Source organism: Panthera onca, chromosome B3 (assembly GCF_046562875.1).
Source record: "Panthera onca isolate mPanOnc1 chromosome B3, mPanOnc1 haplotype 2, whole genome shotgun sequence".
In the NCBI taxonomy this organism is placed as follows: Eukaryota; Metazoa; Chordata; class Mammalia; order Carnivora; family Felidae; genus Panthera; species Panthera onca.
In genome coordinates, this window is record NC_138344.1 from 71,880,361 (window position 1) to 71,905,482 (window position 25,122).

The 25,122-nt window shown below is 37.4% G+C and overlaps 1 protein-coding gene across 10 annotated transcripts in view; it reads right to left on the minus strand.

Moving 5' to 3' along the window:
- Positions 1-23,811, minus strand: part of HNRNPC (heterogeneous nuclear ribonucleoprotein C) — a 54,943-nt gene extending 31,132 nt beyond the window's left edge. The window contains exons 1-4 of one of the 10 annotated variants that reach the window (XM_060619151.3): positions 23,659-23,809; positions 22,990-23,035; positions 19,467-19,630; positions 19,111-19,136 (exon numbers count right to left, since the gene is read on the minus strand). The gene's annotated coding sequence lies outside the window, so the exon portion shown is untranslated. Of the gene's footprint in view, positions 1-18,402; positions 19,015-19,110; positions 19,137-19,466; positions 19,631-22,989; positions 23,036-23,658 lie in introns of those variants that run through there. The other 9 variants (XM_060619157.3, XM_060619159.3, XM_060619152.3 and 6 more) reach the window with 9 other exon arrangements.
- Positions 23,812-25,122: the final 1,311 nt, after the last annotated feature.

Consider the following 25,122-nt stretch of genomic DNA (forward strand, 5'->3'; position numbering starts at 1 on the left):
TGGGGAGGTAGGGGTGGATAGTTACCAATATCCCAAATGCAAAGAAACTACTGGGAAAAAACAGATTCTCAAAAGAAAGCACCAACAGCAGAGCATAGTTTTTGATCTTTCTGAATCCCCAGATAAAAGCAACTAGATAGTGAGCTTTAGTGTCAAGGTACCCCAATGAAAATGCCAAAATGCCAGGCTGGTAAGGAAGCCAACGGCCCATGCAACAGCCCACATGGGGGAAATAGACTCAGGAATTGAAGAATCCCCAAATATCCATTTACTGGATAGCCAAGGGAACCAATTTTAAGAAAAGCAGTTGAAACAGAGTGTGTTTCCTGTTCCAAGTGTGGGTGAGTACAAGGCACTATTGTAAAAATCTCTAGGTACCAGAGCCTCTACAAAATCTCAAAACTAAGAAGCCCTCTATGTGCACCATTCCATTCTCAATCTCTTTCCAACCTCCAAAAGTTAACTATCGCCTTTTTTTTTTTTTTTTTTTTTTTGGGAAGAAGGCTTCAAGCCCAGCACAGAGCCCTAAGCAGGGCCCGAACTCAAAATCCTCAAATCAAGACCTGAACTGAGATCAAAAGTCAGATGCTCAAAGGACTGAGCTACCCAGGTGTGCCATAATCACTTTCTTTTCAAAATAGTTCTATCATGTTGATATATATCCCTAGTTAGTAGTCTTACCCATTAAAGTGAATTTGATGTGTCTTTTATGACTTCTTTTAGATATGTTCCCCTTCCATCCCTTTAACTCAAAACAACTTCTTTGAAGAGTACAGGGTATTCAACCTCAAGTTTCCCAGTCTGGATTTCCCATAATTTCATACTCTTAGTGCAATTACACACACACACGTCTTTTTTGTGACATTACTGCTTAAATTCTACCATGACTTAAAATTATAGTATCTCAGGTTTATCTCTAACGTATTACTCAGAATTCATGAGAATAGTTTCTCAGTTCTTACATGTTACTAACAGCTGGCCTATGCGGTCTATACTTGTCAGTTTTGCTGGGTATGAAATTTTATCACTGCATTTTCTTTCCTTAAATATGTTTCATTTACTTCTCAGCTGTCACAGGTCATTCCAAGGTGTAAACCTTGTTGGCAGAGTTGTATTTTTATGGACTTTAGTCATTAGAGGTTTTGCTTCCTAATTATTTTTCTCGGCCTAACAGAAATGGAACAGATGTAAATGAGTTTATTTGAGGCTACATTATGGGTCATAAAGGTTTACACTTGAGTAATTTTTCCTCATTGGGCAGATTTCTCCTAGCTTTTTAAAAATAAGTGCTAGGCAAGAAGATATGGGTGGAAGTGCTGCCTAGCTTAAATAATCAGATCCAAATGCTACAGTCTTCAAGACATACATCAGATTTCAGTATAAAAGCAGTTGCAGAACAATTTAACTTTTGCTTTTTTACCTTACAAATATCTATAGCATGTTATATTCTACATGCATTTTTGTACAGCAGATTTTTAATTTTTAACTCAGCATTCTAATTACCAGCAATTGCAGTCTTTAGACTAATCTGCACATCACTTTAGGTGTGCCTGGCTGGCTCAGTGGGGGAAAGCATGCAACTCTGGATCCCAGGGTTGAGCCTGAGCCCCTCATTGGGTGTAGAGATTCAACAAAAACAAACAAAAAACTTAAAGAGAAAAATCTGGCAATTACTTTAAATAATGTGGGGAATTATGATTAAATGTTTAGGTTGAAAAGCAGCATATATAACTGTATGGTAAAAGGAAGCACATATAAACTATTCACATAAAAGTCACATGCTTACAAAAGATAAAGCAGTAATATTTTAAAATGTTGTCCTGTGGGTACTCTGCTTTCGGTTAATGCTTATGACCTTCATAGTCTAGTTCCTCAAGCTAGTTTATAAATTCCACAACTTCTCCCATTTTTCTGACAACCAGAAGTTGCTAGCACATTCTAAATGTTCCGTAATTCCTCATAGATGAAATCAGTCTAGTAACATCCTTAAAGTTTTCTCAGAGAGGGGCTCCTGGGTGGCTCAGTCAGTTAGGCATCCCAACTTCAGCTCAGGTCATGATCTCACGGCCTGTGGGTTCGAGCCCCACATGGGGTTCTGTGCTAACAGCTCAGAGCCAGGAGCCTGCTTTGAATTGTCTCTCTGCCCCACTCATGCCCTGTCTTTCTCTCAAAAATAAACTTAAAAAAAATTCTTTTAAAGTGTTCTCAGAGAAATCATTTTTTTAAAGTTTTATTTCTAGTTAGTTAGCATATAGTGTTGTATTAGTTTCAGGCGTTACCAGAAAAAAAATTTTTTTTAAAGTTTATGTATGTAGGTAGGGAAGTAAGTAATCTCTATACACCATGTGGGGCTTGAACGGACAATCCAAAAATCAAGAGTCGCATGTTCTTCCAACTGAGCCAGCCAGGCGCCCCACAGAACTCATTTCTAAGTCAAATTCATTCTTTCTTAAACATCTAAGTAAATAAAAGTTACACAGAATAAAAAAGGTTCTTTCCTAAAATTGGTTTCAAAGAGTAAAATGAGGGGCGCCTGGGTGGTTCAGTTGGTTGAGTGTCTGACTTTGGCTCAGGTCACAATCTCACAGTCCGTGAGCTTAAGCCCCACATCGGGCTCTGCTGACAGCTCCGAGCCTGGAGCCTGCTTCCCATTCTGTCTCTCCCTCTCTGCCCCTCCCCCACTCATGCTGTCTCTGTCAAAAATGAATAAAAACATTTAAAACAATTTATATAAAAAGAAAAAGTAAAATGAACAGGGTAGACTTCTAAAATGATTATGTTCCCTGGATACTCTGCATCCTGTGTAATTCACTGCTGAAGATTTAAATAGATCTGGTTTCCAGAAGAGCAGAATTCGAACACAGTAAATACAATGGAAGGAAAGAATGAACACTTTCCTAAAGGTTATCTGGGTTGTAGCACTCAAAACTAGCACAGATGCACATGCACGCAGGTGTTTGCATACTACATACTTTACATATATATTTTTATCCCATCAAAGAATCTAAGGTGTGTTTTATCTGGTAAGTAAATCTAAACTAGGACTACTCAGTTACCTTTATTGCATTACACCAAAGGATCTATGTGTCTGATCATAGGCTTTATGCTAAAGCAATAAAACCAAGAGATTTTAGTGGCAGTGATGGACAAATATTTAAGACTTGTGGATATAGAAATGTTTTTATTCACACTCTTGCCATTCCAATTATATCCTAAAACCAAAAAAAAAAGGTAAATAAAATCTCCATCTGTTTGGAATGCAAACAAACCTGTCAAATTTTATTTCAACTGTTCATTCTCAGGTTTGCACTATCCCGATTCTTTGCCCTCTTGAGACCAACCTAACTTGGGACTGCCAATCTAAAAATTTGGGAGATGTTTATTAATGACTACTCCATCTCTCAAGTTCACATTAAATGTCAAGTAAATTCTGCTGGGAAGAGGGGCAGCAAGGGGAGATTCAGATTACACTCTCTGATTATGAAGAGTTTCAAATGGCCCAAAAACATAGGTTATGAAGGTCCTTGACTTTGCTGGGAGCTGGCCCAAAACAAATTTATAAATGGAACCAAGACTTTAGCTCCCTTGCTTTTATGTCTGGGACACCAGAAATGTACCTTTAGTGGAAAAGGACTGGAAAGATAAATGCTTGACAAAACTGTGCCACTCATTCAGACTGTGTTTAGTATCACAGTAGTAATATTTAGACATGTTTACTACAAACAAAAATCCCAGCAGCAGAAAGTTAAGTACACAAGCCGTAAGGTTTCTACTTAAGATTTCAGCCAATCCTCACTTTTGAATGTCCCCTCTCTGTAAAGAGAGCTTTCATACTATTTTCTTCCTTTCCCATCTTATATTCTAAAAAACTTTTGCCAGCTGCTCAAAAAAAAAATTTCAGCTAAACCTCTACCTGCTTACCCTATACACCTAGACTAATCACGTTTAAACTTGCTCATAGCACATTACCTTTTACTCCAGAAAAAAAATAAATCAAAGACAACATCTGTATGGCTTATCAGATGTCAAATCATACTAAGAAAAATAACTTGCCTCAAACTAGGAAATTCAGAACTCTGCCTTAAAATTTTCTTTATTACCCTTTAACTACCCTATACATCCAATTCAAATTAGATACATGACTAATGTTATTTCCCATCTTTCTTTCAATATAAAAAGCAAAGTATCACTAGATGGCAGCAATGAGTTGGCATTTTTAAAAATACATGACTAAATCTGGAGTGTAAAGATTTTCTACTTCACACCGCCTTTCACAACTTCTTGACAAAGTTTCTTTTTCCGATACTATAAATTTCTCTGCCCAATTAGAGTGTCATCATCTGTACTAAATTGTCCTCCTTTAACAATTCTAAGCTCTTATTTTGCCCCTTTATAAATCACTTGTCCCTCTTGGTTCCCTCTTACCCAATCTGGCCCCTTTTCTTTGTTCTCTGCCTGTTATCTTTATTGCATTCAATTATTTCCCTCTGGTCAACAATGAACTGTCCATCTGTCTGCAAAAAGAACAGTATACTTTATTTTTAGGGCATTTTCAGGTCACAAAAAGGGACGCTAGCCATTTTTAGATAAGCTATTCTAACTGCTATGTCTAAGAATTAAACTAAGAATACTCAAGATATTATAAATTATAGGGAGAAATAGATAATTCAATAAATGGTAGCACACAGCCATCTAAAAACAAACTCAGTACACCAAAATAAATTATAAATGGGTCAAAATTTAAATGTAAAAAATTATATATGCAATTGTCAAAACCTCAACACAAAACATGCAACTGTCCCAAAAAGTATGAAGAGAAAATAAAAGGCAGGAAACTCAAAACAAATCATTTAAAATCAATCAAATGTTTTAAAGAAAAACATACTGAAATGAAAAATTTTAAAGATACTTCTTAAAACTGTTAGAGTGGTAAAGATTACATCAATTTAAGAATTGATTCAGACAACTATTGATGTATGCTAAAATCACTGGGCAAAAGCTTGTTGAGTAGAACAGGATTTACATGATCTCAAAGTATTACCAAAAAGAATACTATTTTAACAGAAAAATGTACTTTTACAATGGAGACATAAATGCCACAACTTAAACCAACTGATCTGACATATGCCTGCTGATGTAACAAACACCATCACCTATGCAATATTCTTGGTAAAATACTTGAACCTATACATACGGAAACAATCAATTTCAAGTTTGTAGAGACATTATACAACAATACAACTGATTGAAACTCCTCAAAAATACATACATACATACAAAATAGGGAAAAGGAAGGACTTTCCTAGATTAAGAAAGCAATGTATGAACCTTGACTGGATAGGGAACATTTTTTGGTGACAACTAGAGAATTTTATTATGGACTGTACACAAGAGAATATTGAATATTATATATTATTTTGATAATTATGTGATGATACATACTATCTTTCTTCTTACATGGTGCAGCCACGTTCAAGTTCCTAAGTGAAGTATCATGCCTAGAATTTTAAAATTATTCAGGAGGGGGAAAAAAACGCATATAGAGAACAAACATGGCAATCTAGGAAGCAGCTACCAGAACCAAGCACAAGGCGGGAACACAGATGGTGTATTTTACATGTGTAATATTACCTGTTCCAAAGTTTCTTAAAGCTAGTTTAGGCAAATGGGAAAATGATATATACAGGGTCACACACTTTAACAAGTTCCCAGAAAATAGCAAAATTACATTTTTCTTAGATTTACTAATATAACAATGATCAATGATCATCCAATTGGAAGAGAAATGGCATTTCCTCTGCTATAGCTAAGTAAACCAGTACATGTTTCTATAGGTTCCTTTGAAAATACTTTATTATTTTTAAAAAAATTTTTTAATGTTTATTTTTGAAAGAGAGAGACAGCATGAGCCGGAGAGGGGCAGAGAGAGAGGGAGACCCAGAATATGAAGCAGGCTCCAGGCCCTGAACTGTCAGCAAAGAGCCCGATGCGGGGCTAGAACTCACGAGCCGCCAGATCATGACCCGAGCCGAAGTCGAAAGCTCAACCGACTGAGCCGCCCAGGCGCCCCTGAAAATTCTTAATTAAAGTTAAGTGCCAAGCAACGGGTAGGTCTATATACTTGCATTAATTAACCAAGTGACAATGTTAAATTAATTTCAGGCCATCCTATTTGGAACTGAAAATGAGAAACTTCGACGCCTGTAATTTTTATAGATCCCTATAACAAAAAACATTAGATAACCCCCTAATAAAAGCATGTTGTAGAAAACTAAGCGAAAAACACTTACAATATAAATGCTCTAAAAATACGTATGGTAACAATTCCACATTGCTAAAAACCTATAAATATATAAAATACATACGAAAAAAATAGAGATGTACAGGTACACCCATAGCTAAGACAGAAAAATGGACCAAGATAGCAAATATTAATAGTGATTATCTTTGCTGATGCTTTAAGTATTTTCTTTACATGTTTCCTTCAAATTTTAATAAACATTTTTATAAGATTGTTCCTGTCAAAGTATAAATAGGTAACGTAATACAACAAATTTTAAACTGTAGGTTTTAAAAATATTCCCAGAATCTCTAAGATGAAAAAACTAAATCATGTAGTTCAACAGCTTCACAATTCTTCAGAGCATGTTAAAATCCCCTAACAACATCCTTGCTCACTCACTAATAATCTATCTAGCTTCTTGAACTGCCACCAAAGTCAAGGAATCCACAATTTAAAGATACTCAACTCTAAAACCTAATTGGCTTTTAACTAATTTCTTTAGTTCCTTCTTCCCTTGTCTCTTCATTAGCATTAAAATTTTCTTTTTAACATAAATCATCTTATTCAAAGTGTTATCTATCCTCACCATCTGTGAAAATAAGAAAGAAGTCCCATGCAACAATTTAATCTGTCAATGTCCCTTTGAACACAGTAGCAGCCCAAATTTGGTTGCTCTTTCAAGAATGGAATACACTCTGGATGCTATCCAGATGCTAGTGCTTCTGCTAACTTTTGTCTTGTCAACATATGCAGAATTCATAAAGTAAAACCTAATTCTTATTAATATAATGCTAACTTCCTATTTGTACGACTATAGAGATGGGTCTCTTTACATCTTACACTTCGAATACCATTTCATCCTCTTCATTTTTTTAAATTTTTTTTTTTTAACGTTTATTTATTTTTGAGACAGAGAGAGAGCATGAATGGGGGAGGGTCAGAGAGAGGGAGACACAGAATTCGAAGCAGGCTCCAGGCTCTGAGCTGTCAGCAGAGAGCCCGACACAGGGCTCGAACTCACGGACCGCGAGATCATGACCTGAGCTAAAGTCGGCTGCTTAATCGACTGAGCCACCCAGGCGCCCCTCATCCTTTTTAGACCTATTTCAATGACCCTTGTTCCAGCCTGAAGTGTCAGATTCAGATTTTAAGTATTAAAATATTAACAGTCACTTACAATTACATATCCTTCACTGATGTGTTCAACATACCCTGAGGAATCTTGCCCAAATCATTTAGAGAAGTTTAATAAGATTAACACAATTTTCCTTCGATAGCACAAGATTTTTTCTATGTCACATTAGTTTTAAAACAATGACAACCAAAAGTCAATCTCAACTGACAAGTGCTTCTGCGTATTTTCTGTATTCTGATCAGCCCTATCCTGGTTTAGTTTTGAACAGGACCAGAGTCAATAACTTTAAAAATTGCAAATTAAAAGTTTAGGTAAACACTGTTTTCAAAAAAAAAATTTTTTTAAACCAAAATGGAAGATATGTATCCCCACAAGTTCAAGCCATGGCCACCATGACCAAATTTCACTTGCAATAGTGACTAACGAAAACTTCCTAAATAGAACATAAAAATACAACACATTCCCACACTAAAATACAAAAATAACGAAAAATAAAAGTTACAAAAAACCATAATGTCTATTTGTCCACAATTCAAGTTCTTAGTAACATACACAAAAATGCATGAAAAGAATACATCCTAATGATCAAGAGCTCTGAGACTAGGGTCAGACAGACTTGTTTCACTTTCAAGGTCAACCCCTTTGAGAAGCCAATTCCTCCAAAAACCAGCTATTTCAACAGTAAAATCAGTATCATTGATAGTATTTGTCTCATTGGTGAGGTAGGAGGCATAAACAAAGTACAGAAAACATTGACATGGTGCTTGGCACACAGGAAGTGTTGCTGCTGCAGCTGCTGCTACTACTACATCATTTACTATTATTGGTAAATACCAACAACAACAAAAAAATGGGCCAAGGACACAAACAGGTTATTAGCAAGTACTACTAAAGGTTTAAGGAGATTTTTTTAATTCAACATCACTAAAATGAAAACATAAATGAAATCAATTACCATACTTCATTTACCAAATAAGCAAAAATATTTTAAACTTGGAATGGTCATATTTACACATTTTTTCTATGAATTGGTTCCATTATTTTCAGCGGACAATGGGACTTTTTTTATCAAAAGCCTTAAACCTGTACACATTCTTTGGCTCAATCTCACTTTTGAGAACTCATCTGAAGCAAACAAGGATTTGGACATATTAACAGTGAAAAATTAGAAAATAAGTGCCTGACAATATAGGACTGGATTAATGAATTTCAGTACATCAATCTGATTAATACAAGCAGCAACAATTATTTAAAAATGACAACGTACTGACATTGAGAGATGTTCAAGATGCTAAGGAGCACACATGATATACAGCTGTCCCATGAACAACACAGGAGGCAAGGGGCACCAACGTCCCCACTGTGCAATAAAAAAGCCAAACGGAACTGGACTCCCCAAAAACTGCTGACTGGAAGCCTTACCAATAAGTTTATTAACACGTATTCTGTGTATGTTATATACTGCATTCTTACAATTAAGAATTAATTGTAATTAAGAGAGATTGAGATTCTCTACCTCCCCCCATCCCCCGCTCACATGCTCCTTAAAAATAAGGAAAAAAGTTACTAAAATCCTAAGAAAAGGGGCGCCTGTGTGGCTCAGTCAGTTGAGCATCCGACTTTGGCTCAGGTCATGATTTCACGGCTCGTGAGTTCGAGCCCCGTGTCAGGCTCTGTGCTAACAGCTCAGAGCCTGGAGCCTGCTTCCCATTCTGTGTCTCCCTCTCTCTCTGCCCCTAATCCACTTGCATTCTATTCTGTCTCTTTCTCTCTCAAAAATAAATACTAAAAAAAAAAGTTTTTTTAAATCCTAAAAAAAAAAAGTTTTTTTAAATCCTAAGAAAAATGCTTACATTTATACCTTATAATCCCTTGCGTTATAAATAATATACAAAAATATATATAAATATATATAAATATAATGCATTTATATTTTATAAATGCTTGCATTTATATTTTAAAAACCCACATGTAAATCGAACCATACAATTCAAATCCATGTTGTTCAAAGGTCAACTGTAGAAGTTATCTAAATTACTAAGTATTAGACATCTCAGGATGTAGTAATATTCTTAATTTTTTAAGTACTTTTTCCTTGATTTTTCTTCAACAACCATATTGCTTTCATAATTCGTCGTTCTGCAAAGATAGCTTAATGCAACATTGCAATTCAAAGATTATAATGCACAGCTTGGCCTAGAATAAGCAAAGATTTCTATAACCCACCCTCCCCCCACAAACCAGTTGTAATGGTTGAGTGCTTCCCTTCCACAAAGAATAGTTCCAATTCAAAACTATATACAATTTTAGAAAATGGGCATCTCTCAACCAAATTTTTCACTGGATACTGTGTTTCACAAATTCAAGGTATCTCATTAGTAGTCCCAACAGAGACAGGTACTTCTCTCCACATTTCAACCTTCATTATCAACTGTTGGCATTATTAAATAGTTACCTGTCAGTTTCAGTCAGAGTTACATCAGACTTAAGGAAATAAGGGGGTTAGGTAATGCCTGGCTGGCTCAGTGGGTAGAGCATGTGACTTGATCTGAGTTGTGGATACAAGCCCCATGCTGGGTGCAGAGATTACTTAAAAATAAAAGAAGAAAAAAAGCAAACCTCAGCATTTTAGAAGCGTATTGTATTGTTCTTGTTTTTAAGTGTTTTTTCATTTATTTTTGGGAGAGCCAGAGCATGAGTGGGGGAAGGGCAGAGAGGGAGACACAGAATCAAAAGCAGGTTCCAGGCTGAGCTTGTCAGCAGAGCCTGACACAGGGCTTGAACCCACAAAATGTGAAATCATGACCTGAGCCGAAGTCAGATGCTTAACCAACTGAGCCACCCAGGCAATCCCGTTTGTTTTTCCTAAAAAAGGGAAGGCTGCTACTTTCATTTATTTTTGAGAGAAGGGTGCCTGGGTGGCTCAGTGGGTTAAGTGTCTAGCTCTTGGTTTCAGCTCAGGTCATGATCTGGTTCATGGTTTCAAGCTCTGTGCTGACACTGTGGAGCCTGCTTGAGATTCTCTCTCTCTGCCCCATCCCCACTTGTTCTCTCACAAAAATAAACAAAAAATGATCTGAGGGAGAGAGAGAGTGAGCGAGAGGGCGCACCCAAGAGTGGCGGAGGGGCAGAGAGAGAGAGAAAAAGAGACAGAGGAGGGGGAGAGAATCTCAAGCAGGTTCCATGCTGTACAGAGCCTGATGTAAGGCTCATCCCATGAACCACGAGATCACGACACGAACCAAAATCAAGAGTCCGACCCTTAACCTACTGAACCACCCAGGTGCCCCAAAGCCTATCATATTCTTTTTTTTTAATATATGAAATTTATTGTCAAACTGGTTTCCATACAACACCCAGTGCTCATCCCAAAAGATACCCTCTTCAATACTCATCACCTACCCTCCTCTCCCTCCCATCCCCCATCAACCCTCAGTTTGTTCTCAGTTTTTAAGAGTCTCTTATGCTTTGGCTCTCTCCCACTGTAACCTCTTTTTTTTTTCCTTCCCCTCCCCCATGGGTTTCTGTTAAGTTTCTCAGGATCCACAAAAGAGTGAAAATATATGGTATCTGTCTTTCTCTGTTATAAGCCTATCATATTAACTAGACTAGCTTCTACATAGCAAAACTCCCCTTCAACAAACATCTACTCATTCTGGGAATTTTTTTTTAAATCTTCTTATTCTTGAGAGAGAGAGAGAGAGAGAGAGAGAGAGAGAGCGCAAGTGGGAGAGGAACAGAGAGAGGGAGACACAGAATCTGAGCTGTCAGCACAGAGCCCAATGGGAGCTTGAAGTCACAGTACAGTTCATGACCTGAGCTGAAGTTGGACGCTTAACCTAATGAGCCACCCTGGTGCCATTCTGGGGATGTTTCAACCCATTTCAAAAAAAGAGGTTCCCAAATCTAAAAGTATCAAACAAGTATTAGGATTATGTAAAAGAATGCTTTTCACAGGAAAAGAAATAAGAGCGACATTTCACAGTTACTTCAGTAAAGTCAATAAACCTTGACCAAACACTAAAACATCAAGGACACATGCAATATATAAAATAATTAAAAAAAAAAAATACAGGAAGTACTTATTTCTAGTATCACTGAGAACCTATGTGCATAACAGTGACAAAATGGTTAAGGTGCACATGAACTCTTGATCAAGAGAACAGTATCTTTATAGTATCTTTATACTTGAGATTAATGCTTTATATATTAGGGATCTGTCTTAAATCAGCAATTTCCCTTAAGTGGTTCAGTAAGTAACACTCAAAAGAAAACAGTAGCATGGCAATCTATGTGTGTATGTGTATATATATATAATATACAGTAGTTTTGTATGTCTGAATATTCTCTTTAAACGTGGGGAAAAGGTAAAAATGTTCCTAAGTATTATAGTCACGGATCCACATTGATAGGCAAAATTATGTTTTTCAAACATTTCTCTTTTCAGCTATCATTTATCACCAACAAATATTTGATTACTAGCTTCAGTGGTATCCACTAATTATCTACCATTTATCAAATTACCCGTCTGAATTACTTGATTCTTAATCCTATTTATGAGTCATTATTTCAATTTTTACATTTTTTTAATATTGTATTACTGCAAATTCACATACCATGATCCCCAACTTTCCCCTCAAACACCAAAAAACCCTCTTGCCACAAAGCCCATCAAAATGTCTACATCACAAGTAAGCAATAATAAGGGAATGCAAGTGGTCTACACCAGTACTTTTCTTTGATGTGCCCATCAGTTCTAGGATAGGGCATAAAATTCTGTATTTCTACGAAACTTCCAGGTTATGATGATGATGATGATGACAATGATGATGATGATGATGTTGCTGCTGGAGCACAGACCATATTCTGAATAGCAAATAGAAAGTGATACTTATTCACAAGATTTCATTTCTTTTTTATCTTGCAATTGAGTTCCAACAAATTATACTTTTCAGTTATAAAATTTATACTGTTTTATTTTACTTATTTTTTTTAGAGAGAAACAGAAAGAGCGTGTCGGGGCAGGGGGGAGGCAGAGAGAGAAAGGAAGGCTTCATGTTCAATGCGGAGCCCACACGGGGCTCAATCCCACAACTCTGGGATCATGACCTGAGCCAAAATCAAGAATTGGATGTTCAACTGACTGAGCCACCCAGGCGTGCCCAAAATATATTTTTTAAAGTCTACCATGGAAAGAGGTGTTTGGATAATCAGGATTTTTCAGTATTTACCAATACTGTGCCTTTTTTTTATGTTACACCCCAGCTGGATCTGGGGAACCACTCAGCTGTCAAATCAAATGTATTAGTTTTTATACAGTAATAGATATACATAATCACAGTCACTTAATGTAACAGACTGTAAATAATCAAGTCAATCGAAGTCAGGCTGTCACCAAATGAGTTTGTCAAACTGATGATAAAATTTGTCATAAAATTTTAATTTTTTATAAGGAAATAATTTTTAATAAGGAAATGAATTAAAGTTACAACATTCTCCATCACTCAGACCTAAGCAGCTAGAACATGGGATTATACCTAAATTTGAGAACTGACAATAAGATGACCATCTTGTTACTCTGAACTCAATTTTATCACCTATGAGAAAAACCATGCCAAGATTCACTCAAATTAACAAAAAACTTTTCTCTAATAAAAGAGCTTCTCTAAGTCCAGAAAGACCAAGCAAAAAAGTAAATCCTTGATTTACTTCAAAATAATGTGAAGCAGAGGGAGTAGATGCAGGTATAGGTGAAACAAGATTACACAAGGACTGTTAAAACTGGAACAAGTTCATGGAAACTGATTATATCCCTCTTTGTGTAAGTTCAAGAATTTTTCACAAAATTGAAACAGCATCAAATATCCACATACATGTATATAAAAATATAAAGCACTTATAAAATTTTAGTTTTAGGACTGTTCAATTGTGTATAAAAGGGAAAAATGGCAAGAACCTAAGTGCCCCAAATAATAGTTTTAAGTAAAATATTAAGTATGCAATGTATGCAGCTATTAAAATTCTTAGATTATCTAATTTTATGTTAATATTATATTCACATTAAGACATTTTTTCTACTTGAATGTTATGTGCTGTATGTATGACATGACTTTCTGAAAAGCCTATGTATGCATACTCCTGGAGAGTAACTTTTTAAGAAAATGACAAAGTTCTTCCAAATTTTGTCTACAGCCCCATTCCAGGAAACACACAACCCATGTCCTCAAATTACAATTCAACTCATTCCACCACAGCCAAACCTATTTCTTTAGTTTTTTCCTAATGTTATTTATTTTTGAGAGAGACAGAATGCAAGTGGGGGAGGGGTACAGAGAGGGGGAGACAGATTCTGAATGAAGCAGGCTCCAGGCTCTGAGCTGTCAGCGCAGAGACCAGTGCAGGGCTCAAATTCTTGAACCACAGGAGATAGTGACCTGAGCCCAAGTCCCCTAACTGGATGACCCACCCAGTTGCCTCCAGCCAAACCTATCTTAAAACTGCATTTCAACTTAACTACAAAACTGTTTACTAAACCCCTACCATAGGCCTTAGCTATTTAACTTCAGTCACAGAATCTGAAGAATTGAAGCATTTCTACAAAAGGAGTTAAGTTTTTAAATTAGAAACGAAATAGTGTTGCTCATTATAGTCCTCAGTCTAGGCACACATAAATCCCTCCTTGCCCAGAGGTAATCAATGTTTTTTCACATGTAGCTTTCCAGATATTTCTCTCACACCTTTACGTAGAAGACAAAGTTCTTAATACGTGTGCTGTCAAAAAGTGCTCGAGTATTTAGTGGGGGGAAAGCCTGAAGGGCCAAGAGAGGGAAAACACCAGTGAGGAGATAACCTTTGAGCGAAGTGAGGAACCTAATCTTAGGAATGTCTCAGGGAATAACATTCCAAGGAAAGGCTCTGAGACAGGACCATCTAGTGTGTTCAAGACTCAGTAAGGAGGCAACGTGGCTAGAGCATACTGTGTGTATACTATCAGTAAAGAGGAGCACAACACATCATGTACTTTGTTAAATCACAGTGAATTTTTAACACTGAAAATAGGGAGCTATTAGTTGAGTTTCAAGAAGAAACTCCTTCAGGCAATACATTTATCAAGCATTACATTTCAGTAGGACCAATGCAGCTACCACAACTGGTGGGAGGGGCAAAAAAAACCTAAACCTATTCCAATGGTGCACCAGACAATGACAGCTTGAAACTGGACCAAGGAACGGCAGTATGGGTCAATTCTTGTGTTTTAAAGGAAGCAATGACAGTATATTTCACAAGGCCAAAGGTAAGGTATGAGAGAAAACAGATAAGGATGGCTAACCAACATCTGACCTAAACTGACATAAAAACTAGAGTTTCATTAACTGAAACAGTCAACACTGGTTTGAGAGAATTGCAAGAGCCCAGCTTTGGACTTTTAAGTTGATACACTTAAAGGGAGTAGTCAGCCAGGCAGTTAAACAGATTGGCAAGTCATTCAAAAGAGGCCGAGGCTGGTGATGGAACCATGGGAATAATTAGCTTATAAATGGTATAGAAAACCATCCGACTGAATGAAATGACCCAGAAACAGAACAAAAACCAGAAAGCTAAGTAAAAAAACGTTTCAAGGAGGAAAATGGCTCCACTGGTTAAATCATACCAACAGTGATGAGGACTTAAAAAGACTGCTGGATTTGGCAACACAACCCTCTAGGATGTGTATTTTTTTAAACCATAAATACAAATATTTATTTGACTAAAACTCACTTTTAAAGTATATTTACTTCCTCAAAAGAATACTGTCACATCCAAATATTTTATAAGATTATACCACAAAGCTACATCTAAGTAATTCATTACCTTGGACACTTCATTATGCCATTTAACATAAGTTAAAATATGTAACGATATTTAGCTGGAAACTCTTTAAAAATGGAGGTCCAACACAATTAGGTGAGGGTAACTTTAACCCAATAAAGATTTGTTTTCCATAAATACCTCAATATGTCAAGTAAAGGTCAACCTAGTATGATTAAGAGTTGAAATCTGTAGGCCTAACTGCCTGAGTTAAACCCATGTGTCACCATTTACTAAGTATGTCTAACTGGGCAAATTTTAAAAATTCTGTGCTTCAATATTCTCATCTCCAAAATGTGAATACTTATACAAAGATTACGATCATGATTTAAAAAGTTCACACAAGGGTGCCTGGGTGGCTCAGTTGGTTAGGCATCTCACTCTTGACTTTGGCTCAGGTCGTGACCCCAAGGTCGTGGGATCTAGCCCTGCTCTGTGCTGAGCATGGAGCCTGCTTAAGTTTCTCTCTGCCCCCTCCCCCTCTAAAATAAATTAAGAAAAGTTACAAGAATTTTAACACTGATGAACACAAACATGGTAAAGTGTCCATATTATCGCTTCCAAAAGGAAAAAACTGTGTGTCTACTTCATTTTTCTTTTCAAATAGGGAAGCAATCCTATCATGTCTGAACCAAAGGGGTTGTCAGAGAAGTAACCAGTTAATTCCTACAATCTGATCAACCTGCCCTCTTCAAACTACTTACATCTGCTCAGTAATACATGCCCCAAAAAAACTCATTTGAAAAACCTGGGCAAGTAGGATTATGTGCTTTTTTTAAGAGATTAACCAGATAGTGACCATTCTGATTGGCTACTCTGGTAACTCTTCTAATTTATTGTCCTCTTTGAACTTTGTCCTCATTACTAACATTCCCCATACAATAGCCAGAAGGAAATTCCAAAGAAATAGGATCTCAGCATTCTCAAGTTCCTTCAAAAGACTCCTTTTCTTCCCAGAATAATCTAGATATTAAATGTGGCCCTACAAGGACCTATATACTATGCTTGGTACTTGCCTATCTTTCCAATTATTTCTTGCTCTGAAGCCAAGTTTTTTCTCCCAATCATCTGTGCTTTTAGGAAGGATAATCCACTTCCAGACCTTAATTTCAACACTAATTCCTTTAAGGTCTCTCACTGGCAGCACCCTCCCACCTCCATACTCTAAATTTGGTTCTCTTCCTATCATCTCACTCTGTTCTTTTCCTTCTAGATTATAAAATGCTCAATGATCTATAATAACAAAGAGGGCTAGGGAACAATGTTTTGTTCATCCCTATATGCCCCAGCCTAACAGTGATTTTCAGAATAAGCACTCAAATGTCTACCTCACAAAGCAGTATTTAAATTGCTTTCTCCTACTCTTAACTCTAATCTGCTCCTTTTGTTTACCCAACATCTATCAGCTCCTCTCTAATCCCAATTACACTGCTTTTGAGGAGGCCAGCTCATTATTTTTCTGTGTATTTGAGTATCTTATCACCTACTTCTAATCTCACCCTCCTCTAAGCCATTTCCACACTATTACATTTCTAAAATGAAAATCTGATCTCACTCCCCAGTTTAAAACCTCAATAGCTCACCAATGGTTTTGGATAAAATAAAAACTCCCTGGCATGGCATTAAAATTTTTATAATCTGGCATTATTAATTCTAAGGTTCACTTCAGTTCCTTCTCTTAGAAGCATTTCCTGACTGGGGCACATGGGTAGCTCAGATTGGTTGAGCACCTGACTTTGGCTCAGGTCATGATCTCATGGTTTGTGATTTCGAGCCCTACATCGGGCTCCCTGCCCCGATCAGGGAAGAGGCTGCTTCAGAATCTCTATCCCTCTCTGCCCCTCTCCTGCCTGCACACTCTAACATTAAAAAAAAAAATTTTTTTTAAAGCAGCATTTCCTGACCTTTTAAGAGTCAATGAGGAAAAAAAAAAAAAAAAAAAAAAAGAGTCAATGAGGTACTCATTTTTGCATACCTTTTATAGAATCTATGTTTACCTCTTAATCACATGGTGACATCTCATTCACCCATTTCCCTCACAAGGTTATGAGTCCCTGAAGAACTACACCTTTTTGTATCTCCCAAACTGTAACACAAGATAAATTTGTAGCATGAACAGGAAAGAGCATATAGCGAACAGAAACCACACAAAGACAATGACAGAGAGTTAACAGGTAAAAATAGCTTTCCTACAATAAAGGCCATCAATAGTACTTGGACCTATTAAAATTTTCCATTCCTGTTCCGTATAACCTCAGTACAGTTCATAGAATTTCTCCCATTCTGGTTTACTTTGAGGATGTCTTCAGTGTTCACTTTAATCGGACTTTATTCTTTTAGTACAAGCAAGGGATGTATGTTAATGACCCTAGTACCACACAGCATTCAATAATGCGTTTAAAAATCATTTTACTTTTTAACCTCAGTTCAAAATCTAGAGCAACTCTAAAGTGAGTTATCAAAATATTCCACTGTTGTCAGTAAAATACTAGACGATGCTAAATTTCTTAAGTCTTTAGGTTCTCATTCCTTCCTAGTACTCTTGGGAACACACCAGATTCCCCAACATTTAGCTGGGTCCCAAGTCATCACTGAAAGAGGTCAGCCCCAGATCTTTCCTAATTTGGATACAGGTTAGATTTCACTTTCTGAGATTAAAAAGCCTAGCTATCCTTTTTTAAAAAAACTCCCAGTGAGACAGCATTTATTATTACAGGATGTTTCTTACAGCTTGATTCATGTTAAATTTTATTAAGAATAAACAGAATACAATCCACAACGCAATGAAGATTACTCCGAATGACACTAATTAGCAATAATCTAAGGAAGAAAAAAAACACGTAGTATGTCCACGTCTTGTTGCTAATAAAAACAAGCCATTTTCATTCTAAAGTATATATAACCTTCAGCTGCTCTTTCCAATTACCAAAATTTCTCAGTCAGCCCAATTACAAACTCATAATTCCATCATAGTTTACAAAAAACTGAGGTGGCATCCCTTGGGAAACATCTGAGATACACAAAAATCTCAACCTAAACATTTCCAGAAGCTACCACCTACACCGTATCAACTAGACTTAAAGGGGTGTATTTCCTAGTCTTTGCAATGAAACCAAGTGGACCTCACACCTCTTACCATCACCCAGGAAGGGTGTGCATCTGTTCCGAAGGCCCCCCTGGCTCCAGATCATCCTGGCTGCTGCTGTTCCAGGCTGGGCATCCATGTTGCTGCAGCTTGTGGTTTGTGAGGGGTAGTAGTGTACAGGAAAAGCAGGATGGGATTTCAAGGGAAACAGGAGGAAGATGGCTTTCTGGGAAAATGCCATCACCATTATAGGTGTTAAGTAGTACCACACACATTTTATTGCAGCACAGTTTAAAAATTTAACAAATGAAAGATTAAAAATAAAAAAACAAAAATAAAAAATTAAAAATACAGACGTCCAGAGATGCTCTAAAACAGTTAAGTTAAAGATCAGGAAAAATAAGGTCACAGACTTAACAGCCAGTAAAATTCTTTCGAGCGTGGGGAAGGGGATGAGGGCAAGGGTGGGGTTGGGAGAGAAAAGGTTTATGTGATCAATCCACTTAAAAATGCTAATGCCTTCACTTTCTCTCCCAAGATGTAAAACTCCAAAGTCAATCAGGAGGCCGGAGAAATTCTTATGAACATTCAGAAAAACTCGATTTTAATCCGGTTAAAAATCATCAGTGTCATCATCATCATCATCATCACCATCATAAGTATAATAATAATAAATAATAATAGTAACTAGTAACAACAATAAAAAGGAAATCAGCGGAAAGTCAGGAAAAATGTAAAAAAAAAATTGGAATAACTTACTGTAGCTGAAGATCAAAAAAATCTCACTGTAAAAAAACAAAAATAAAAATAGCCCAGATTAGAAAAACGGGAGGTGCAAAAATGTCAAGTCAGTAAAGTTCATTTCTTTTCTTTCTCCAAAAGCAGTTTCCACAAAAACCGCAAGGGTAAAGTTCTCAGTAGCAGACAAGCAAAGCCCTTTCCACATCATCAATCAATCTTAAAAATACACGAGGAAGTAGAGAGGTCAGTTTATGAGAGGCTAAAAGGCTCCTCCTCCTCTAACCCAACTGCTGCAGAAAAAATAGAAATAGAAATTTTAAAAATTACATCTTAAATCCAAGGCCCGTTTTTGGAAACAATTAAAAAAAAAACACCTGTAAATTTGCCGTAGTGCACACCAAGTTGCATCATTATGTTTAAAATGTCTTTATAAAATCAGTTTTGGAATGGGAATGTGTGTGTTCTGGAAGGGTGGGGAAGGGAGGTTAAAAATCAAAGCTGAGCTCCAGTGAGTAGGGATGGGGTTCGCCTTGCTGCCCTGTGAAAGGAGAAGGGACAGATTGAGTCAGAGTTCCTCAGAAATGTTGTGCCCTAAACCCCCAAGACAGAAACATCTGTCCACTGCATCTAAAACATTTTGGTAAAGCATAACATTACACTGGGATGGGAAAGCCTCTACAGAACCATCCCCTCCTCCAGTGACTGTCTTCACAATTCTTCAATTATCAGTAGGTGACTAAAATTTACTAAATATATGCCTATATTCCCAAAAGGGTCTAAAAAAACAAAAATCTACAACTGAATGTTCATCTTGAACATCAGCAGTTTGGGCAAGGAAATTATAGAAAAACCAGGCCAAAAGAGATGAAGAAGTGAGCATAAGTCAAATATCAAGATTATGAAGGGGGAATGGTCTACCACGAAGATACATACTAGAGATGGTATCTATTCTCAAAACTAGTAAGTGATCGAACTACAAGACCTGGTAGATTCTACAAAAAGGGGAAAGATGTTTTAAATAAGAAGCACATCATAAAAATAAATAAGGAGCTCATCATTCCACTCACTGACAATAGAAAAACCACAAAGGACGGACAAGATTATTAGAGCTACTGAATATTTAATGTCATAAAATAGGTGAAAAATAAATTATGGTCCTTGAGGAATTTGTTTCTGTGGTCCCACTGTTTATAAGCCAGTATACACGGCTAATTCCAAGATATGAAATCCAAGAATCTGATACATAACACCCACTGAAACATACATGACCAGATTGGCTGTTTCATCAGGTAAGATTTGAAATTAGATTGTAGGTCTTCTGAGCAAATAAGGAACTGGTTGCCCTCACATTTCAGTATTCGGCCAAATGTCAGTAAACTAAAACATCTTATGCTGAGCTTTTAAAGTGTTCCTTACATCAATTATGTGTCAATGACTACAGCAACAGAACAGGTACTAAACCTCTAAAATTTTAACTTTTTCAAAGCAGACTAGTTGAGGCATGACAAGGAAGTTACTTTTATACTTGGACTGATGTGTTAAATTGTACAAACTACAGGGGTGTGTGGCTGGCGCAGTCAGAGGAGCATGTGACTCTCGATCTCAGGCCTGTGGGTTGAAAACACCACATTGGGTGTAGAGATTAAAAATAAAATCTTTTAAAAAAAATTATACAAACTATGAAAACAGAAGTTAATATGAAAAGCATTCACAATTCTGAAAGTCTTCCAAAATGTTATGTTAAATAGATGAGCTATCAACACATAAAAAAATAAATAAATAACTTTAGTGCCTAATTATACCTAGAGAATACTTTGTCCAACCTCTGGGAGGTTTGGATCCCTTCTTCTAAAGGACTATTCTCAAAGTGAGGGTTGCGAACCAGCACCAAGTGGCACTTATTAGAAATGCAAATTCTCAGGGCCCACACCAGACTTAATTAGAAACTCTGGTGGTGGAGAGCCTTGAAAACTATTTCAACTGTTCTTCCCCCCGCTAATTCTAATGTCAGTTCACATTTAAGAACCACTATGAGAGCTTAACTGGTACCCCTTTAGGTATGAGCACTATAAAATAAATCTAAGATCATAACCTATCATAGTAATTGCACCAAGAGAATTAAAAAACTGTACAGTAATCCTTTTCCCCTTAACACACCCCAGCTTTCTATTATCTAAGAAAATACATGCAGTTATACTACATCTAACAACTAATAGTACTAGCAGTTCTCACCAATTCTCTAATATATCTAATATGTACAAAATCATCATCTTCCCTGATCCCTATGAGTATACTTATTAAGCATGAGTAATGCACTCCAGATAATTAACAACTCTTTCAAGACAAAAAAAATGTTAGTAAGGTAGAAAACAATTACTAATATACAAAAACTGCTTTTAATAAAACTTTCTGTACACTTTTCAGCCTCCGTACAACAAATGACGAGTAGAAATCAGACATGAAAATAGGTAAGATGTCTAAGCCCCCTTGTTAAGTATAAAACTGAAAGCCATAAGGTTTAAATGATTTGCTAACGCAATAAAGAGGGTGGGGGAGATAAGGAATAAAGTCTAGTTCTCTTAACTATGTCACTCCCCAGTTAACACCTTAGACAATAACCACTTAATGTGATCTTTAATATTACAATAATGAACTATTTTGGATTTATACTTTTGTTCTTACAGCAGTCCCATTCAAAACAAAGTCGCATGCTATATGAAACCCAGTGAAGACCTCATTACAAATAACAAGGAATGTTTAAATTCTCTACAGAAGAAAACAGCAACCACCACCAAGCATTCCCCTGCTACGGGCATGGGAAACACCAGAAGGTCAGGAGACCTGCAACTTAGTCACCCTTCTTAAACCCTTCCTCTTTAGCCATATGAAAGTGCTACTAAATCCTACGAATCTAAAAACACCTCTAAAATTGTTTCAGACATGAATTCTGGGGTCAAATCTTTCCAGCTGGATACTAAAGTAATTGCTTCTTTGGTACATGCTGATCCTAAGAAACCCCCTATTTCTAACACCTCGAGGCAAGAAAAGAGCCCTTCAATTAATTTCAATTCTTACCAATAACTGCTATTAAATATTAATTCTTCACATTTCTCTATTTGCCAACGACTTAACCAATCACTACCCTTATCTCATTTCTAACAGTTCTGCAGTGATAAACTTTAGTTTTAAGCCCATTTAATATACGTTTACATTTTTAATGGGCAATGCTTTTAATCCCTATTACAGTATCTACAGAGTGAGGGAATTAACAAATGCATCATTATTCCTGGTAAAAGTACTTTTACCTTCTGTTTCCTGAAGGATGAATTTACCCTGCAGTATTGGTTTAAATTTTGCTTAGTAAGTTTTTCTAACACATCATAAAAAATAAAATCAACTAAATCTTCCCCTTCCCAGAGTATTAAGAAAAAGTGGTTTCTTGGATAAGTGAATGTGATACCTAGAAACCTATGTAATTTTTATAAATTTCGTGAACATTTTTAGTAAATTTCAGGATCTAAAAAGTAGGCACTATAATAGTTTCTTAATAAAAAAGATTTAGATATTTCGGGAGAATTAATGCCAGAATATCCTGAAAATCAAATTTTAAGTTTATTTTAGAATGTTAAATTAATAACAGCTGCAATTCTCGTAACTAATATTTTCCCCAAGTGCAGTTTGGAAATTTCCAGTTACCGCTAGTGGTTGCTGTAATTAGTTTCTTGTAAAGATTCAAATATAGTACTTTTAATACCTACTATTCGAATAGCTAGGTAAAGCCACTTGACTAACCAACCTAGTGGTCAAATTCCTTAGTTCCGCTACTGATTTAGTATGACCCTAGTAACCGACACTCTAGAGCCTCAGTTTCTGTCTGAGAAAGATAGTAGTACCTACCTCAAGCAAAGTTCCACTAACTTATATATTTCAAGTGATTTGTAACCTGCAGATAAAAAGTAAGCCAGCTTTAATTATTACTGTTAACATGCAAACGATCACAATTTTTAAAAAATAGAATTGAAAGTAACTACTTCGAGGTCCGCCATTGCTCAGAGAGGTGTAAAAAAGTAATCGGCAAAACGTTAAATCTATTGTTATATTTACTACTCATACCCTGCGGCACGCTCCAGAATTTAAAGGCTTGCGGTACAAGATTTACTCTGTAACCCTTACCCATCCCCCGCCCAATTTTTAAATTTAACAGGAGGCATCGACATTACAGGAACTTCCACTGCAATAAGAAGCATCTCGATCTTCCCTTTCATATCTCTCCTGGAGTCCTCATGGTCGTAGAAAATGAAAGGAAGCAGCCGTTAACACAGAAAGAGCGAAAAAGAAAAAGGACATTTCCCCTGCCGATCGTGGCCCAGAGGACACCAGGTTAAATCTACGCAAGGGCTGAGGCCTATAAAACTCTGTCCTGCATAAAACCTAATGGCCCAACGCAAATTGAATAAATGGGGGCCTAGTTACTCTATCGAGAGTAGGGTTCCCTCTTCTCTCCCACACCCCTTCGCGCTCCGGGAGGAACCCAGCGCCTGCCCTGCTTCCGCCCCCTCCACTTACCAGGAGGGGGGAGGGAGAAGGGATTCGATTCTGAATCTCCTACTCCCGAGTTCTACGTGGAGAAGCCAACTGCTGCTCGAGGTCGACAACGCGGCCGCAACCGCTCAGTCTTCGTCTCTTCACAAAATGGCCCCCGAGTCTCCTCTGCCGCTGAGGCGAAGGCCTAGCCCCCGCCCCGCTCCCGAGAATCCTGCTATTGGCTGCGACTTTTCTCGCTCCTGCTTCTAATTAGACAGTTCTACTGCTCTTCACAACGCTGCCCAATCACAACCAGTAGTGGGTTAGACTATTGGGGAGAATTTCCACATGCGTGGGAGAAACTAGTTTGCAAATGGCTACTTTTCCTGTCATTTATCATCTGAGAAGTGCTTATTGGTCACTGTACCTGACGAAGCGCTGGGTGGAAACTCGTCTTTGTATCGCGCACCGCTTCACATCCGGGTATCCGGGAGGTCTGATTGGCGGCCGCATTCTCCTATCTCTGCTCCTTAGATCTCCAAGTAGAAGGCCCGCCCAGATCTCGGAATTCCCGCGGCGTGGGGGCGGGGAAGGATTGAGGGATTTTTTTAGATAGCAGGCTGGAATGAACTGCCCTAGCCTCGGGTCAAGGAAAAAGGTGACGCACCTACTGAATCCTCCACCGAATGTGGGTAAAGAGAGGACTTTTCTTAGAGAGGAAAGGGAGCAATGAGGACCAGGCTGCCGAAAACAAACCAGCCCTGCAGTTTTTCCAACCCAAGTCCCTTCTCAGTTCTAGACCCGAATGTCAGCCCTTTCCTGGACAGCTCCACTTGTCAGCCTGTCAAGCCTTGCTTCAGACTACCCATATCTCAGCCAAACCAACTAACTTCCTTATTCCTTTCCACTACAAAAAGTAAAGAAGTCCAAAGTGCTGGCCTGGAATACTAGGCCCACCCTCTGGCCTCAAGTCATCCTGCTGATACCCTAGTGCCAACCAAATTGGCTTACCCCTCCATCTCCTCTCACCGTCCAAATCTGGTCCCTCAAGTCCCCTCATCCTGAAATGGCCTACCACCTACTCCCTGGGGTTACCGCCTGCCAGTCACTCTGGTTATATTATAGCAGCCATGAACGCAATCAAAATAGCTCCAGCTCTACTAAGAATGGGGGAGATTTCTTTACACAGTTAAGGAAAGGAGGATGCAGAACACCTGATAATGTGATTTCATCTGTATCCATCTTAAGGGGTAAATGTATAAGTGAATGCAGTTTTATGCATTAGTTTTGAATTAATTCTGAATTGCAGAGAGATTCACAATGAAGCTAGCTGTTAACCTGTCAAATGACAAAACAATTTATTAACTAGCTTGATGTCTTTCCTTCAAGAGAAAACAATCCACGGATTGGGAGAATACGGTGCCTCACAAGCAATGTCTACCAGGGACGTTTGGGCAACGGCGACTTTTACGTAGCATTAGAAGAGGAAACTCAGAAACAGGATTG